Here is a 17907-nt window from a genome sequence, read left to right as displayed (position 1 = left end):
TTCATCTGAGTCAGGCCCGCCTGCTGGCTGAGTCAACAAGGCCAGGATGCGTATTTGGTTAGCAAACAGGGAGCAGCAACTGGAGCTGGCCCACCGCCTTCCTGCCCCTGCCTTTCTAGCAAAAATGACCTCTGGAAAGGTCAGCCAGGACCGGCTACATGATTCGGTGTTGCAGAATGAAAACGAGGGCTCCTGGTCTGAAAATTAGGAAGAACTTCAAGATGGCTAGAGCAGAGCGTGCCGGAACCAAGCACAGACCCTCCTAAGCCTGGCGCCGCAAGCGGGGGGACGGCACCCTGCGGTCAGCGTTTCCCACCCTTACGGATTTCTGAGGCTTCCAGGGTGGCCAAATTGGGCTTCTTTTTGGAAGAAGAGGGACTTAGCCTCCACACCAGCTGTGAGTTCTGCGACATGCATGCCCCACCCTGTCCTGAGAAGGCAGCTTTTCTCAAGGGTTGGAGGGACTTCCACTTCTCCTTCCTCTGCTCTACCCTGTTTCCCCCTTCCTTAAGTAAACTCAGAAACACTGGACCCTCCCCCCACTCCTCCTCCTTTCTCTCCTCCCCTCTTTCTGTGCCTCCCTCCCCCTCGCTCCAGCTCTGTTTCCCTCTTCCTTTCCCATTGCTTTCATCTGGAGGGGAAAACCCTTCCCGTGTTTGCTGGTTGACATTTCCCACCATTCATTAGGTGCTGTTTGATTTTAACATCCCTCCGAATGAGCAAGAATGCTCCTTGGATTTCCAGAGCCTCTCTCTGAAGTGGCTCAAGTGAGCACCTTCCCCCACCGAGGGACGGCCCTTCGGTGGCCTCTGGCTCCGTCCAGATGGTCTCTGCCCATTGGGAGCCTGGAATGAATTCTCATTGTTAGCATTTGTCACTCACCATGTCCTGCCCACATTCAGCTGTCAGCCCGACTGGCCACAGTGGAAAGAGAGCATGCTCTGTTCTTGTGACACCACTCATCCCCCGGTGACAAGCCTGGCCCCGCTTCCCAAAGATGGAGGTTTCGAGGCTTCCGAGGAGGGCCCAAGAGTGGGGGGTGGGGACTGTGGAGGAGATAACAAATAAGCCCAGTGGGATGCTGTCCTGGCCTGCCTTCACCATGGCCACGCTGTAACCAGAAGGACTGGATCACAACAGTCCCTTGCCTAAAACCATCCTCTGGCTTCCTGATGCCTGAGCATGGCATCCAGGCGCCCATGCGGCCTTCAAGGCCCTGTTCTCCCAGAGAGGTAGGCAGCCGGGGGTTGCTGAAGTGACCCTGGAGCCCCACCTTTGGGGAGGTGGAGAGGGGAGGGGGCCTGCCCAGGAAGGGATGGCTCCTCTGGAGGACGGGCGGGAGGAGGGGCAGCAGGACACACCGGCTCTGACCTGGTTCCTTAGGGGATGGTACTCCACCCTGGTGCACCTTCCAATCACGCAAGGGCTTTGAAAATTACCAGAGCCTCTAGGGCTGGGCCCATTCTGGGTGTTTTCATTTGCTCCCCCCCGGGGCAGCAAGTCCAGGCATCCCCTGGGAGCACTTGAGGAAGATGGCCTCAGCGAGAACGCACTGGCGCTTTTCTCTGGTGATGATAGGAAGGCTGCTTTGCTCAATCAACCCTGAGCCTCTGGCCACAATGACCTAAGGGAGCACTAAGCAAGGATGGGGTCCCTAGAGAGCCAGTTGGCAGGGCCCATGTTCAGAAAGGAAAACTGAGGCCTCCTTGCCAGGGGACATCACCACTGGGTAGCAGAGCCTGGGGGTTCCAGCCTTCGATACCACCTGGCTAGGATGGAATGAGGGCTGAGCTGGTACGTTCCGGTCCAAATGATCTCCAACGGGCACTTCGTGGTTCTGACTGTTAGAGTGTCTTCAGCACCATGATCCCCATAGTCTGTATCCTTTTCTCTGACCTTCAAACGTGGGGTACCAGGATCTGGGCTTCTGTCCACAAAGAACTCAGAATCCAGGGGGCTGATGGGCCCAGGCATAAAGTATTGAAATCTGGACACACAGGAGATGGGCTTGAGGGGGAAGGGATGAGCTCCTCCAGGGGCTGACCTGAGAGGAAGCCGTGCCCAGGTGTTGACTCCCCCTAGGCCCTCCAGCGGCAGGGCAGGGGCCAGCTGTGGCCGAGGCTGACCGTGAGCGGCCTTGCCTGCGTAGTCCTGCGCACCGTCCAGGTATTTCCTGTGTGTGCCGGCGGATTGGATCGGGGAGCACAGCATAACCCCCGTCCTCATCACGGGCACATGGAGTCTGTGTTGGGTAGGTTGGGTAACAAACCAAAGATGGGCCCAACAAACGCAAAAAACAAGTCACAGTTCGCCTGCAGGGTCTGTTTCCTCATTACTTTGTATTTTGAAAATGTCGAGCCTAACTGAAAAGCTAAGAACCATCATCTAGGTTCACCAGTTGTTAACATTTTGCTACGTTTGCTTTATCTCGTTCTCTTTCAAATGGTTTTGCTGAATCATTTGAAAGTGAGTTACGGGCAGCATGATACTTCACCCCTCAATACCTCGGCAGGTGTCTTTTAGGAGCAAGAACTTTCCCCTTGTAGCTGCAACGCTGTCATCATGCCTTAAAAAATGACCATTATTCAGTAATATATAATATAATGTATATTATCATATGATATTCCCCAGTTGTCCCCTGAATGTGTTTTTTGGGTTCCTTTCCTGATCCGAAAAGGCTCAGGTGTTGCGTTTGGTGGTTATGTTTCTTGAGCTTCTTTTAATCTAGAACAGTCCTCCTGCTTTGTGTGTGTGCCGGTGGCTTTGAAGAGCCCAGGCAGGCCAGCTGTCTTGTAGAGTGGGTTCTGGCTTTGTCTTTGATTGAGCCGGTACAAGTTAAGTTTGCATGGTTTTCAAACTCGCCTGATAATTGCTTCATTGTGTCCAAAAAAGTCCGAAGGCAGAGGGCATCTCCTTTGTCCCTTACCCTTGTACGAGTCATGGGATGTCCTGTCCAGCCACCAGAAAAAGAGGTGGCGTTAGTAACATTACGTTATATTTATAAAATGTTTCAGCTGACTCTGAAGATTACTTCACTTGATCCGCACCAAGCCTGGCCCGATTGGGCCGGCATTCTCTAGTCACTGAGTGGATGGGGTTCTGAGAGATTGAGTTCATGCCCAGGTCCCCACGGTGGGCAGAGCTGGCCCAGAGCCCAGCCCTTCTGACCCACACTGGGGCTTCCCATGCCCCCTGCACTGAGGTGGCAGCTGGGAGACCGGGTAAGTTACAAGGTCCTATCACCGAACCTCAGCCTTGGCCCCAGCACCTGCGTCCCCGAGTGCTAAACAGAACACTGGATATACTCTCATAGGATCGAGCCTGTCTTGACGGTCAGGAGCTTAGGCACTGAACTGAGGTACGGAGGTGCTGGAGCTGCCCTCCCCACCCTGACTGGTCCCATGCTGCCATCTGGTAGGTTTGCATCCCGCACCCTCACTGTCCCAGTCTCCGGCAGGGGCACCCCAGCCAGCTTCCTGCTGGTCCTTCTCATCTGTGGCCTGCATCTGCCGGTCTGGGAAGCCAGACACACAAGCTTGTTAGAGCTGAGTCCAGGGGCACCTGGGTGGCTCAGCCGGTGAAGCGTCTGCCTTCGGCTCAGGTCATGATCCTAGGGTCCTGGGATCGAGCCCCTTGTCGGGCTCTCTGCTCGGCGGGGAGCCTGCTTCTCCCTCTCCCTCTCCCCCTGCTCCGCTTGCTTGTGCTCTCTCTCTGTGTCAAATAAATAAAATCTTAAAAAGAAAAAAAAGAACTGAGTCCAGAGGCTGCAAGGGAGGGGCATTGTCCGTGGAGGGAAGAGTGAGTGTAACTGCAAAGACCCCTCTTGGAGGCACCCTTAGTCCGATTGACTTCTGGGCTTTCCGAGCTATGTGGTACCCCTCCACCAGTCTCTGGTTTTGGGGCAAGTGAGGTTGCCAGAGAAGGGACTTCTGGACAAGTGGGGTGCTGCTGTCACATGTTTCAACTTTAAAAGGCCTAGAAAATTCCGTAATGTACAGTGGAGTGGCTGGTGGGAACAGCGTGAGCCTGTGAGTGCCAGAGCGCAAGGGCACTTTGGACATGGTGGCCTCGATGCTGAGCGTCCGGGGGAGCTCAGCTCCTCAGGGGTCCTGGGGCTCAGAGGGCCAGCGTGCCCCGACCACCACCCTCCCTGCAGGTAGATCACGCTGCCTTCGCCCGAGTGAGCTGTATTCACACGCACCCCAGTTTTCCTGAGGATCTAGGCCCCTGCTAGAGAGCAGCACCCCAGTCTCTGGATCTCCTCGTCCCCCAGGGCAGCGCGTCCCTAGTGCTCCGGATCTTGTTGTTAAAGCCACATACCAATATCCTCCAGGTTTTTTTCCCCAAGGTACTCTCCCCCCATTCTGTTCTAATTGTGTTACGTTGGACAGGAGCCCACTGAATCGTGCTCTTCCTCGAAGAAATTTCTGTTCTCATAAACGTATAAGCATGGTGCCCTTTCTGTTTCTCGGCTGAGTACTCCAGAAAGATCCCAGTTTGACTTAACAGTGCGTCCTTTGCCGAGACTTTTTGCTTATTTGCTTGCTTTTTGTTTTTTCTTGTTTTTTTTTTATCAAACTAATCCATATGCATCCTTCTTTTTTTTTTTTTTTTTTTAAGATTTTAGTTATCTGACAGAGAGAGAGAGTACAAGCAGGGGGAGCAGCATAGGGAGAGGGAGAAGCAGACTCCCACTGAGCTCCATCCCAGGACCCTGAGATCATGACCTGAGCTGAAGGCAGCCACTTAACCAACTGAGCCACCCAGGCACCTCATATGCATCTTTTTTAATGTCAGACAATTAACTAAAGGCCTGGTCAGGAGAAAGCAGCAGGCCCCGCCCACCTTCTTGCCTACTCTAGCCCTCTAGATCCATAAACCATTTTCTCAATTCTTTTTATTGCTCCTCTGTTACTCACCTCCATATTTTGAAACAATATGTTTATCCTATCACTTCTCCATTTAGCAATTTTGGACATTATCTGTTGCCACCATATTCTTGCCCTTCCTGCTAATATTCTATCACAATTTAGGGTTAAACTCACAATGCTAATATGGCTCATCGCCGAGCCTAGTACTGAGCTACATTTCTTCTTTAAAAAGAGTTCATTATTTTTCTCGGCAGCTTAGTTTTCTGGGTCTATTTCTGATTCTTCCCAATACACCAAAGGATGGAGAAAACATCTATCAGATGTTTTATCTGTAGTTCATTGATCAGTTCCATTGTTTTTTCCTAGACACTGGGGTGTCCCACCAGTGAAATTCTATAAAGCTTTCTCAAAACAAATGAAAATCTAATTCGTTTTAATGGATTACAATAACTCCATGCCCTCTCCTCTGCAAAGGTTTCCCTGACCCCTCCTCCCAGCCTCCCCGAGGCTGCCCCTCCTCCAGGGCCCCCACAGCCCCCTCACACTAAATTGTAATCCCCTGTTTCTTTGCCTGCGCTGCCCCACACCCTGAGTGTGAGTTCTCGAGGGCAAGCCTTGATCTTCTTGTTCACTGCATTCTCTAGGAATGCACAAGAGCTGGCTGGCACATAGTAGGCACTCAATAAATACTTGCTGGAATTTGCATTTGTTGGATTGAAAGGCAAGAGTAATTATATGCTCCTGGTGGTGCAGGGAAATTTCCGGCCCTGCGCTTCTTTGCATTTTCCATGTGCCTGATCTCTCGGCTTCCTTGTTGGGTTTGGAGGCCTTTCTGGGCCCGCTCCAACTTAACAGCCCTTCCCAGATGAAGCTAGCAAAGGCAGGGTTTCCTTTCCCAGCTCGGTGGTGCACCCCACCCCCACTCCCCACTAGATTGGCCTCAAGCGTGTCGGGGCCTCCGATTGGTCCTTGTCACTTTCTAATCCCAGCCCATGCCACTGAGCTCGGCACAGACTGATTGCTCAACAGAGGAGTGAGGGTGAGACTCGCTCAATCAATCAATCAATAAACCAATCAGTCTTCCTGCACCCAGCCTCTCTGTTCCCAGGCATTTCTCGTTATCCGGCGTCTGGATGATCAGAAGGAAAAAGGAACCTCTGCATAAAGGTGACCCCATTTCGGGTTTCGTCATGACTCGCTGAGTATTGAAAGACAAGGAGAGCAAGACCAGGAAAGACAAAGAAAGGGGGACCAGGGACATTCACCCGTGGTCTCAGAGGGACACCCTGGAAGCCATTTGGTCACTAGACTGAGGGCTGTGTGCGGGTAGGCAGGGTCCTGTGCGCTGTGTGACCCGGAGCTTAGCACCAGGCTGAGCACACAGGAGATAAGTCATGACTGACGTCTGATTGCAGGGAGGAACGAGGGACCTGGGTCCTGGGCCCTGGGACCATGACCTGAGCCGAAGGCAGGCACCCACATATCTTGCAGTCTTTTGGTCTTGGCTAACTCAGGAAAGTGCCGATCTGTGAGGAGGCCACAGAGGCCCCTCCCTTGTAAGCACAGTGATCCCTAACGAAGAGGACTCAGCTCTCACCCTCCCAGCCTGAGCAGTCCCTGCAGAGGACTTCCCCCCATCCCAGAGCCACTAGAATGTCATTCATTCCACAAGTACCCTGTGCCCAGCCGCCCCGCTCAAACCCTCCTCCTTGGCCCTCCTGCCTGGGCCCTCAGCTCTCCGCCAGGGCAGGAGGACCACGAGGGCCAAGCCGCCCACGGAGACCTGGCCTCCCCGACAGCGTCACAGCCTGGGGCCCTCTCCGCCTTGGCTCACCCCGGTCCCTGAAATAAAGCTGATGGCCGCAGGCCTGTGCCCCCCGCTCCCCGAGAGGGAGCACCACTCTTGCGGGTGTAGTGAGTTTCTGGGGAAGCCTTTCAAACCGCTCTCTGATGCTTCTCCGTGGAACTGAATTCATTTTTTTGTGTATTTAGGAATTAACTTGCAGTTCTCAGCCTCTCCCTCCCTCCCTCCATTTCTCCCCAGAAAGGGGGAGAAGGAAAAATGAAGAAAAGGGTCTGCATTGTCACTGTGATTGGCACGAGTGTCAATGAGGGGTCACAGCCTCGGCTGCTCCTTTTCAAGTGCTCCCCTCTCCCCTGCACGCCGAATTCACGCCGAACACTCTTCCTTTCAAAGCTCCCGGCTTTCTCTCCCGCTTTGTCTCTCCGCTCTCCTTCCCTTCCCGCTCTGCCTTTCATTCTGAGCCCTGCCCGGCTCCCTCGGGGACCACTCTCCTCCCGCTCTCCTTCCCCCCTTCTTCCTCTTCTATTCAGTTCTTTTTGCCTCTTTCTTTCTTCTTTTTTCTTTTTCTTTTTGAATAGTGCTTCTGTTTTCAAGGGATGGAACGCACAGAGAAGTCGGTTTATTTGAGCAGGGAGAATGTGAATGTGTTCATTTTCCTCCGTTGCTCTAAATGTGTAAAAGGAAAAAAAAAAAAAAAAAAACCCCGCCGTGTGGGACATGGTTTCCTCCAGGCTCCCACTTTGAGAGGGAAGGGTGTTTGGAAAGGGGCTCCGCCAGACCAGAGGGAGCTGCTCACGGGCAGCCGGTTCTCGCCGGGAAGGCCCGCATCGGTCAGCAGGGATGATCGGCTAAAGGGCCGGTCCTGCCGCCTGCAGGATTCAGACATGGCCCTGGGGACCGGCTCCCTCTCTGCCTGGCCCTAGGGTGGGCCTCGATGTGAGGGTCAAGGTCCAAGGTGGATGCAGACCACCCCCCCACCCAAACCTCCCTCCTCTGTGAGACCCTGGCTTTCCTGCAAGGGACGCGGCACGTGGGCTGAGCGTGAGGAAGAAGGCCAGGTCTGCACCCACTGCCACAGTTGTCTGGCATGGCCCCAGCCCCTGGGGGTGGGCAGGTCCTGCATCAGCTGGCCCTGGAGCCCTGCAGAGGGGCCTGAAAACCTGGAACAGCAGAAAGGAAGATGCTGAGAGGGGCCGGTGGCTCCCAGGAGGCGAGCCCTCCTTGGAGTTTAGACGGATGGTTAACAGAAGGTTCGACACCTAGGAAACGCTGCGGGGTGGGGAATAGAGGCATCGTTCTGGTGACATCAGCACAGAGGGGAGAGTCTGAGGAAGCCCTGGTAAAAGGGGCCAGCAGAGCCCACCAGGAGGAAGAAGCAGAGCTAGAGGGAAGCCGTGAATGGCTTGGAGCCCGGGGAAGATGGGGGAGCTGCTGCCAGGTCAGGGAGGAGGCCCGAATCAAAGCCTCTGCATTTGGAGGCGGTCACCTAGGGCGTCCAGGGGAGGGAACAGAGAGCAGGGGTCCAAGAGGTGGTGGAGGACGTGGGATCTGACCTCCTGTTCAGGGGTAGAGGGAAGGCAAGAAATCGGGCACCACCCGGGCATGCAACCAGGGTGCGGTGAAGACCTCGAGCCTGAGGCCTGAGACGGAAGACGAGTGAGTGGATCAGGGTTACCTGAGGAGTGTGGGGGAGGCAGGCGTGCAGGAGAGAGGGGCCAGGTCTGGGAGACCCTTTGGCCCTCCTCAGAGCCCAGGAGGAAGGGCTAAGTCACCTGCGGGGGACACAGGGAGCCCTGGGAAGGAGTCCTGGGGTGTGAGTGGCCTGGGCAATGCGGAGTGAGGATGCTGGCATAAGCCACAAGGCCAGAGTGGAGGCCTGGGCCAGTGGGAGGCTCCCAAGGGCAAGCTTTGTGTCTCCCTGCTCTGCCACACCCAGCACAGCTGGTCCAGGGTTGGTGCTTCGTAAACATTTGTTGAGGTGTGAACTGAATTTGTCCTTAGCAGATGTGGGATGGTTACAGCACGGCACGCAGCCGAGTGCTAGGTAGAATGGAAAGCCCCATACCGAGTGGGGCCCCGTCCCCTACCCACTGAGGGCACAAGGTATTGAGGGAAAGGGGCAGTCTCCTCCCCAAAGAAGACTGGGACAGGGTTCCGGCCACATCTGTGGAGGAAGGTAGAGGGACAAGTCAGCACCAGACGTGGAGGGTGGCAGGAGCCGGAATAGGTGGTGACCAAGCCAGAGAGCAGGACAGGCAGGGACAAGGAGCAGCCTCATCTGTGGCCACTGGGGTCCAGGTGGAGGAAGAGCTTCTGGGGAGGTGGATCTGAGCTACCCCCCACCCCCACCCTGAAGGGTCCTTTGTTCAGGAAACCGTGCCTCGAGCACGGACTGTGTGTCCTCACTCTGGGTCTGGGGCTCTGGATGAAGTGGACGATGGGTAAAGGTAGCAGGGAATGCGGTTATCTAGGGAAGTTTGGGATGTGGACCCCAGGGAAGGATGGAGAAGCCTGCGGAGCCAGTGTGGACCCAGCCAGAGAGCTCTGAGACTGGAAACAGGCGAGAAGGCCACCACTGCTCTTACTGGGCCCCACCTACTTCTCAAGACACCTGCTGGCAAAACTGGAGGTTGCAAGAGTTAGGGGTGCTGGCTGCCCGGCAGGTTTTTCCAGTTTGGGCCAGAACATCTCCTTATACCCCTTGAAGGTGCCCACAGCCACCCTGGCCTGAAGATGAAAGCAGGGCAGCTCCCAGCAGAGGGGTGGAGGGTCTGCATCTGTGGAAGGGCTTTTAGAGGCAGGTGCGTGTCCTGGGCCCCGGCCACCAGAGTGGCAGAGGAGCTGATGGTCAGTCCCCCTCGGAGAACTGGCATCAAGGAGCGCCACTCCGCCAGGAACTAGTGCTATGGCCCCAGCAGGGTGCCCAGTGCTAATAATAGCAGCAAATAGGCGTGCCGGGTTCCTCTGGGAGCCCTTTGCATTTTTCAGCTTGTAAGGCAGGTGCTCTCCGTACCACCCCACTTCCGTAGAGAGAAATAGTCACGCCTCTGGGAGTGAACAGGGGCAGGACTGAACTTAGGCCTTCGCAAACCAGTCTGGGCTCTAAACCAGTGCTTCTACTTTTAAAACTACTCTTATTCGTGATCCTTACAGACCAACACCTTATCAGCCTGCCTGGATGTCCTAACAATTTCACGTTGCTGTAAAAGTTTCTAAATGCCACCGGCTTGGGGGCACCCGGGTGGCCCAGGAGGTTAAGTGTCCAACTCTTCATTTCAGCTCAGGTCATGATCTGAGTGGTGGTGAGATCGAGCCTGCTTTGGGCTCCGTGGTCTGCAGGGAGTCTGCTTGAGATTCTCTCCCTCTCCCTCTGCCCCTCCCCCCACTCGCTCCCACATGCTCTCTCTCAAATAAGTAAATAAATCTTAAAAAAAAAAAACCAAAAAACCCTAAATGCTACCCGCTTGCATCAATATGGAAGCAGTCCCAGAGAGCACTGCTCTAAAGGTGTTCTTAATCTTTGCGTGCCTCAGTTTCCTTATGTGTAGGACGGGAGGGTGATGGTCCTAGTACCAACCACACGGACAGTGGTCAGTAGTAAGTTCGGTAATGCCCTTCGAGCAGGCGCGGTCGGCCCTGTAGCTCCCAGGACAGCCAGTCGGCTAACGTCGGGATCCTCCCCCGCCCCCGCCCCCGCCCCCGATCTGTGGGGCGGGATTAGGCCCTGCCCAGATCGGCCCCCAGCAGAGAGGACCCCTGCAGCAGTGGCCAGACCGGGGAGGCGGGGAGGGCTGTGCCTGCATGAGCGGACCTGTTCCCTTCCCCGCCCGGCGTCGCTCTCGGAGTCCCAGAAGAGCCTCTGTTCGTCCTGCACTTGGCACCCGGATCCGGGGGCGTTTGGAGGAGGGGCTCTGCCGAACCTCCCGGAGGCAGGTCCCCGGCTACAGCGCAGGGAGGAGGGTGACCCTTGCCCCCTGACCTGTGCATGTGTCCGGGAGAGTGGCTTTCTCACTAGAAGCTTCCTGGACATTTTTGTTTCAGGGAATCCGGGCCAGCACACTGGCGGAAGGCGGGGGGGGTGTCTCATTCTCAGCGTCTCCCCCTTCACCTTGTGACCCATCAGGGCTGAGTTTGCCGACGGTGAGTCATCCCAGCCCTGAGAGACTGAGCAGGTGCCCAGGGGTCCCAGAAATCGACTACTCGCGTGAGGAGAGTTTGGTTTTGTGATTTGTTTAGGAATTTGGTCTTTGGGGCTGCCCTGATGGGTTGTAAAGTTTCAGAAAAGAGACGATGTCAGGCACCTATGAGGAGGGCTTCCATGTCCAGCCAGGAAAGGCTTTCCTGCTTCTCCGAGGACTCTCCGAGGGCTCCACTCTGGGCCTGGGGCCCGAGGGACCCTCGCGGCGCACCAGCACTGGGGTTGGGAACGCCGGTCCCCAGACAAGCCAGGGGCTCCTGTGTAGGCTGAGAACTAAACTAGAACCTTCCATAAGGTCAAGTTCGTTTCCAGCCTCTGTCCCCATGCACCCGATTTGGCTACTTTCTCTCTTTCACAACAGCAGATGCTTTTTCCAAGTGGTCGTGCTCATTCATGGGAGTGGTAAGAGCATATTTTTAGTAGTAATAAGTACATGCCAGGTATCGTCGGGTCCTTGGTGATTCACATTGTGTGTGCACATATATTGTAGTGGTGAAACCAAAAAAAAAAATCACCATTTACCAAACGCCAGCCCGCCTGCCAGGTACTTTCACTCCGGGAACTTATTTAATCTTCTCTACCATTCTGTAGGGCGGGCAGCTGGTATCCCCATTTTCAGTTGAGCAAACTGAGGCTCTGAGAGTTGAAGCAAGTCACCCAAGGCCATTCAGCCAGGCAGTGGCCAGGCTGACTCTACATCCCCGCAGGACAGTGGGAGGAAGCCTTCAAGTCAGACCACAGTCACCTCTGCTGAAGGCCAGATATTTATGATTGTCACGTCCACCAAAGTCATTTTGGCCCTTGGGTCCCAGCACCACATGCATCTGAATTTTTGTACCTGGGGATCCACGACCCAGAGCTCACGGCTCTGCGGATGAGGGCTCTGGAGGCCCTGAGTGTCGTCCTTTGTGATCTAGATTGAAGAGGAAACCAGATCGCGCTCTGGGCTAAGCTGGCCACCTGCAGCACCTTCTCCTCTGAGTCTGTGGATCCGCCTCCCTGCTGGGGACCTGCCCTTAAGCGCCCCTCCTGGCTCTCCCTCCCAGGCCTCCCTGCCTTCCCGGAATCCCCTCACTTCTCCTCCAGCCTGCAGATGAGGCCCGCCTGGGCCCACGGCATTGGGCATTGGCTCCCGGGACGTACCGACCCAGCAGCCCCCAGCTGGGATGCCCGTCCCGCCTTCCCTGCCAGCCTCCCGCCGACCCTTTTATCTCACAGCTGAACTGCAGGTTCCCTCCCCACCACGTGCATTCCTCCCCAGCCAGTCTGCCGGGTCCTTGAGTGTGCATATGCACGCGGGCTCCCACCCCTTGCGTGGGTCCGGACCCTCGCCTCATCCCTCGCCTCACTGCATGAAGGTGACTAAGAATGGATGGATTTGCACGTTGCTCCTGCTTGCCGCAGGTTATAGCCTGTGTGGACGGCGTACATGTCTGATGTCTGCCTGCGTACGCTGTCAGCCTAAATGTTGGGCCAGCAGTCCCTCCCCCCCGGGAGATCCATGGAGGCTTTACATGAATGAGAGAGGCATTTTTTTTTTTTTTACTCCTCTCCTGGCATAAATCCGTTCTCGAGTTGGGTGTGTGGGTGACTGCAAAATAAATGTTGATCACGGCATGGGCATCAGGAGGCATCCGCGCCAGGGGCTCTGCCGGAATGGAGGCCCCAGGGTGACTCACACCGGCGGCGGTGGGAAGGAAGGGGAGGGCTCTGGATCCAGGCCACCCTTCTCCCCCATCCTTGTCTCTTCTCTGCCCGCTGCTCTTCTGTCCTCCTTACTTTCCCTCGTCCGGGCAGGCCCTCTTCAGGCCTTGTGCATCTCTGGGGGTGGGGGCTTCCTAGCCAGGCTGCCCCATCTCGAGGCTTCCCCACCCTTCCGCCTGACCTCTGTGTCCTGAGCACCAGGGAATCATGCTCACAGGGCTTAGTGGGCTCAGCGAAACCTCCTGAGAGCTCTGGAAAATGTGAACCTTTGTCCCCTGTCACAGAAGACATGGGCTCACACACACACCGACGTGTGAGAGAGAGGGGCAGCCTCTGTGGCCTCCCGAAGGGCCACTTGACAAGGAAGAATGTTCCTGACCTCTTTACGTTGAAATAGGGGGGGAAAAGCATCGTTACTTTGTCCTTCTGTGGTGCCCCACACGTTTAGGGCTCATTTCCTGGCTGCTATTTTGCTCTTCTGTTTCGTGGTTCTTAGTTTTGTCCTTCTGACCGAATTATGAGGTCCCTGAGAGTGGGGGTCTCGGGGTCCCACCAGCGTCCAGCACCAGTCTGGCCCAGCAGAGTGGGCGGTGATGGGGAGACGACGAACAGTAGCTCCCAGAAACCTAGTCCTTACTATGCTCCAGCACTGTTAACCAAATTCTATCGCCCCGATCTCCTTGCCCTTAAAAGCCTCACGCATTTAGGTTAGACCTGAGAAGGAAACCCAAACTCCACCCTTCTCTGGTGATCTGGTGACTTCGGGGCATGTCACCGGACTCCTCTGTAAAGTGGGTCCTGTTATGCGGATCCCACCCCTTATGTACATGATCTCATCATCTACAAGCCTGACCTGAAGGCAGGGCCTTTCCATATCCCTACTCCATTTTACAGATGGGGAAACTGAGGCCCAGGGAGGTTGAGGAAGTTGCTCAAGGTCACACAGCTCGTAAGTGGCAGAGAGATAGGGGTGCAGGCCGGGCCTGCCAGCCCGAGAGCCAGGTTCCTCCCCACTCTGTTCATCTGCAGAGCCAGGGGCTGCCCCTCCCTACTCCCCCATCCCCGTTTGCTGCTTCCTCTCTCTTCTCCTCAGGCCTTGTTCCCGGGACTCCTGAGGCACTGAGCCAGCCTCTTAGGGGAGAAGCAGAGCTGTTGTGTCATGGGTGTCTCTGTGGGCTCAGCCAGCCTGGGCGCCGGGACCTGCCACCTCCTGTGGCCAGGCCTTGCCATCTGCACCCGACAGGGTGGGCCAGGAGCTCCTCCAGCAGAGCCTTTGAGCCCCGGGACTTAGGGAGCCAGTCACAACTTCCACAGAGGCCCACAAGCCTGTGGGGCACCCAAAGATCCACGGTCCTTTCTTCTCCAGGTGACTTTGGTCTCAGAGGAGAGTAACATCATTTTCTGCCAGGCTATCCTCTGTCACTCAGACGCTGGGGCCACGGCGACAGTCGGCTTGCTTGTAATTTCTGTGGTAAATTTCTTTGTTTCTTCTGTCATTTCTGATCACTCCAGGGATTGAGCACAGAAATGCAGAAGGCAGGATGGGGGGACACTGGGCCAAAGGGGGGGGCCTGACCCCCTCTCCTCCTGGGGACCCAGGAAGAAGGGACATAACAGGGGAAGAACATGATTATAATCGGTTCAAAGCCCACCTTTACCTCTTACTGACTGTGTGATTTGGACAAGTGACAGCTCTTCCAAGCCTCAGTCTGCCCATCTGTAAAATGAAAATTAAGATGCCCATCTCCATGGGACAGCGTGTATCACGTGCCTGGTCCATCCTACAAGCTCAGTAAACAGTGGCTGAAAGGAAACGGACTGGCCACCTTATATCTGCCCTAAGCTGTGGAGATGCAGAGCTGGTGAGGAGAGTGGACACTTCCTTTTCCCAGAGACAGTTTAGGATTACGGTGAAGGGTGAATCTTGAAGAATGGATGGATCCGCCATCCTGCCTGGAGCGGGAGTGTACCTTGCCTGGTCCATTGGGCACCCCCGTGTGCCGCAGCGTGGGGCCTGGGGCGGGCGGCTCGGGGCAGTGTGCGCGTGGGCTGTCGCGGGCCGCACTGAGGAGGGATTCTGGACCTGGCTTAACCCACGCTCTAGGCCCTGCCCTTGCTGCATCCTTAGAGGGCCTCCGGCATCTCCCCCAGCCCAGCCTCCGGAAAGCAGGGTGCACCCCCTGGAGTGCCCGCCCCCAGTGAGGCCTCACCCGGACACCTCGCAGCTGTCCTCCCCGCTGTGCGTCTGCCTCCTCCCTCCTACAGGTGAGGTCGTGGGGGGCCTGCATGGTGGTGGCGGCCGGGGGGGGCCCATTCGGGGATGGCTGCAAGAGAATGGTGGCTGGGACTGAACTGGAGAAGCCAAGGCTGGTGAAACAGGGGTTTCTTTTCCCTCCTTCTTCTATTTTCTTAGGCGAGAGGTAAATAAATGTCGCCCTGAGAGAACAAGAGAACAGTGAAGGAGATAAAAGCATAGCGAAAGGGAGTGAGAGACCAGAAGCAAAGGACGGAGGGGCATGTGGACCGTACCCCACGCGGAGGGGAGAGATGAAAGAGGAAGGAGGAGGTGGGAGCGCAGGACCGAGTGGCAGAGCAGAGGATGGGGTTGCCACGGAAACGGAAGGAGGGAGAGGAAGACAGGATGGAGAAGGCTGAGGTCTGCACAAGGCCGGGGCCCGGCGAGGAGGGAGGGAAGCCAGGAGGGGCTCCCAGGGCTGACTCCGGCCCTGGCGGGGAAACTGAGGTCGGCAGGGGTAGAGGACGCAGCCCGGAAACCTCATCCCCCGCCCAGAGCTGGCCCGGGCCCTGGGGAGACTCCCCACCCTGCAGGGGCTGCCTCTCTCCAAGCCACTGTTTCCACAACGGAAATGGTCCTCCCGACCCCAGAGGGCTGCCCGGAAGCCTAGAAACTGTGTGTGCTCCTCACAGGGCCTGACAAAGTTCAAGCCCAATAAATGCCCCTGTCGTTCCTTCACCTGTGATTCTTAGCTTTGCCCCATGAACTCGTAAGCCCAAGTTTTTGTTTGTTTTTCCCTGTGACAGGAAGCTGGTGATCTTTGGGCCCAGCACAGGGTAGTTGTTTGGAGGGCAGATGTGCTTTTTGCTTCTGGATTTGGAGGAAAGACATGGAGTTTTCCGGAAACATGAGGGCTGCCGTCCCTTCTCCTGGGAACAGGCACTGGTCCTGGAGCTCGAGAGGAAGTCTAGGCTCAAGGGAGGAGGCTGGTTCCACCTGGGGCTCAGCAAAGGGCCTCTTTTTTCTCCTTTGCACTTGGATATGGGTCTTCTCAAAAGGACAGTCTTCGTTCTCGATGTGCACTCTGCTGGGAACGAGCTGCGGAAGCACCCGGACGTGCCCTTTGCCCTGGCCTCGTCGGCTGTGATCTAACCGGAGTGCCAGACAGCAAGCCAATAGTTACGTACAGAGATACAGCGTCACGATTTCTAATAAGGTCCAGGAAAGGAAAGTATTGCATGTCTAGCTTCTTAGAACTTGGGGGAGTCAGACCTGACTGGGGTCATGAGGAGAGTCAGGGAAGGCTTCCTGAGGAAGGGCTGCCCCGTTGAAAGGTGAAAGATGAGGAAGAGCATTCCAGGCAGGGGGAACAGCATATGAAAAGGCTGTGTGTGGGCAGGTCTGTTAAAGATGAAAAAAGCCCACGAGTCTGGGGGGTGATAAGTAAGGGGACGAGCAGCATGCTGGGAAGCTGCCACATGGGGAGAGACCAATCACACAAGTTCTTCTAAGTCCTTGGTGGAGATGTTTGCACTTGACTGAAGGAGCAGGGCAAGTGGCTGGGGTCCTGAGCAGGGGAGCCAGGACTGTTTTAGACTTTGAGGTCAGAGGGCCAACTCTTGAGAACTCAAGACACTTCCTGCAGGTTGGTTGAATCCCTTGCTGCCCGATCCCACCGTGCCCTCCCTCGAGGCCCCCAGATCTTGGAAGGCAAGACACCCCGGTGGGAGTTTCCACCATGTTTGTTGACACGGTGGGCAGAAACCTACCAGGAATCAAGAGCTCTCATGTTCGTCCCTGTGGTGGGGGAGGGCTTGGGGCCTCGCTTCCCACATCTCTAAATGATGGCATTGGACAGGAGGGTCCACAGAGTTCCTTCCAGCCCTGCCGATGGGATTCCAAAGCCAGTCTGGAGGGTACACAGCCCAAGTGGCCGCGGTGAAGGGCCTTCAGCAGGGCCACTATCCTGCTGTGGGAGAACCGAGCTTTCTTCCTTTGTGGTAAAGAAAAAGATGCATCTGCCCAGGGAGTCGGTGGGGCATCAGGTGGGAGGAGGACCCGGGGCCCACAGCTTCTGGGGGCCTGGTGACTTCAGATCAGAGACACCATATCACTCCCACACCAGCGTCAAGGGGAAGCTGCCCTGGGTCCTGTGGGCGGCTCTGCAGGTGGCGTGGCATTTCTCCCGTAATTTCTGCATCAGATGCCTGGGTCGTTTTTAGACAGGCTCGTTTGTACAAGGATCAGAGACCCGCCCACCTGACCTCAGGACAAAGGGGGTTGACTGTCAGCAAGGGATCCCCAGGCCAGAAGCAGGGGCTGGCCCCATCCAGAGAGCAGGGCTCTCCCCAGGCCCTTCCGAAGGTGCCTCAGCCCACCTCTGGCCAGGGCTCTGCTCCTCTGGAGTGTGCGTGTCCTCCTCAGAGAGCCAGGCACAGCCCCCAGCCCGCCTCCCCCACCCCACATACCTCAGGCTTGCTCAGGAGTTCTACCCACTCGTGTCCTGGCCTGACTCCATCTCAGGGCATGCCTGCATGAACTCCTTGTGCATCGGCTCCTGTGGTTGAGGGTGTGAGGCCTGATGCATAGCCGTGTTTCCCAGAGAGGAACCCTTCTGGCCTAAGCCCACTGCGGCATGGGGAGGAGCTGGCCAAGGTCTGGGTCCAGCTGCCGGTGTGGGGGTGAGCTGTGTGGGGTGGCCCCGCGCCAGGAGTGGGGCAGTTGCCCATAGGGGAGGGAGAGGAAGGAGCCCACGTGGGGTGGGCTGTCACAGCTTCAAGAAGGTAGGGTCAGGGCGCCTGGGTGGCTCAGTCGTTAAGCGTCTGCCTTCGGCTCAGGTCATGATCCCAGGGTCCTGGGATCGAGCCCCGCATCGGGCTCCCTGCTCCGCGGGAAGCCTGCTTCTCCCTCTCCCTCTCCCCCTGCTTGTGTTCCCTCTCTCGCTGTGTCTCTCTCTGTCAGATAAATAAATAAAATCTTTAAAAAAAAAAAAAAGAAGAAGAAGAAGGTAGGGTCTTCCTTTTTCATTCCAGTTACTTAACATAGTGTTACATTAGTTTCTCATGTACAATATAGTGACTCATCACTTCCATCC

General features: G+C 56.1%; 1 protein-coding gene across 7 annotated transcripts in view; it reads left to right on the top strand.

Annotated features, from left to right (window-relative positions):
* Positions 1–17907, top strand: part of ZNF710 (zinc finger protein 710) — a 67692-nt gene that overhangs the window by 30221 nt on the left and 19564 nt on the right. Inside the window, exon 1 of one of the 7 annotated variants that reach the window (XM_025893051.2) lies at positions 14704–14842. The exons of the other annotated variants lie outside the window; for them this stretch is intronic. The gene's annotated coding sequence lies outside the window, so the exon portion shown is untranslated. Of the gene's footprint in view, positions 1–14703; positions 14843–17907 lie in introns of those variants that run through there. 7 annotated transcript variants of the gene reach the window in all.

Source organism: Callorhinus ursinus, unplaced genomic scaffold (genome assembly GCF_003265705.2).
Source record: "Callorhinus ursinus isolate GAN/ISIS: 27379988/994484 unplaced genomic scaffold, GSC_fseal_2.0 scaffold45, whole genome shotgun sequence".
NCBI lineage: Eukaryota > Metazoa > Chordata > Mammalia > Carnivora > Otariidae > Callorhinus > Callorhinus ursinus.
Note: the sequence above shows the minus strand (reverse complement) of the source record. Positions and strands in the feature narration are given on the sequence as shown.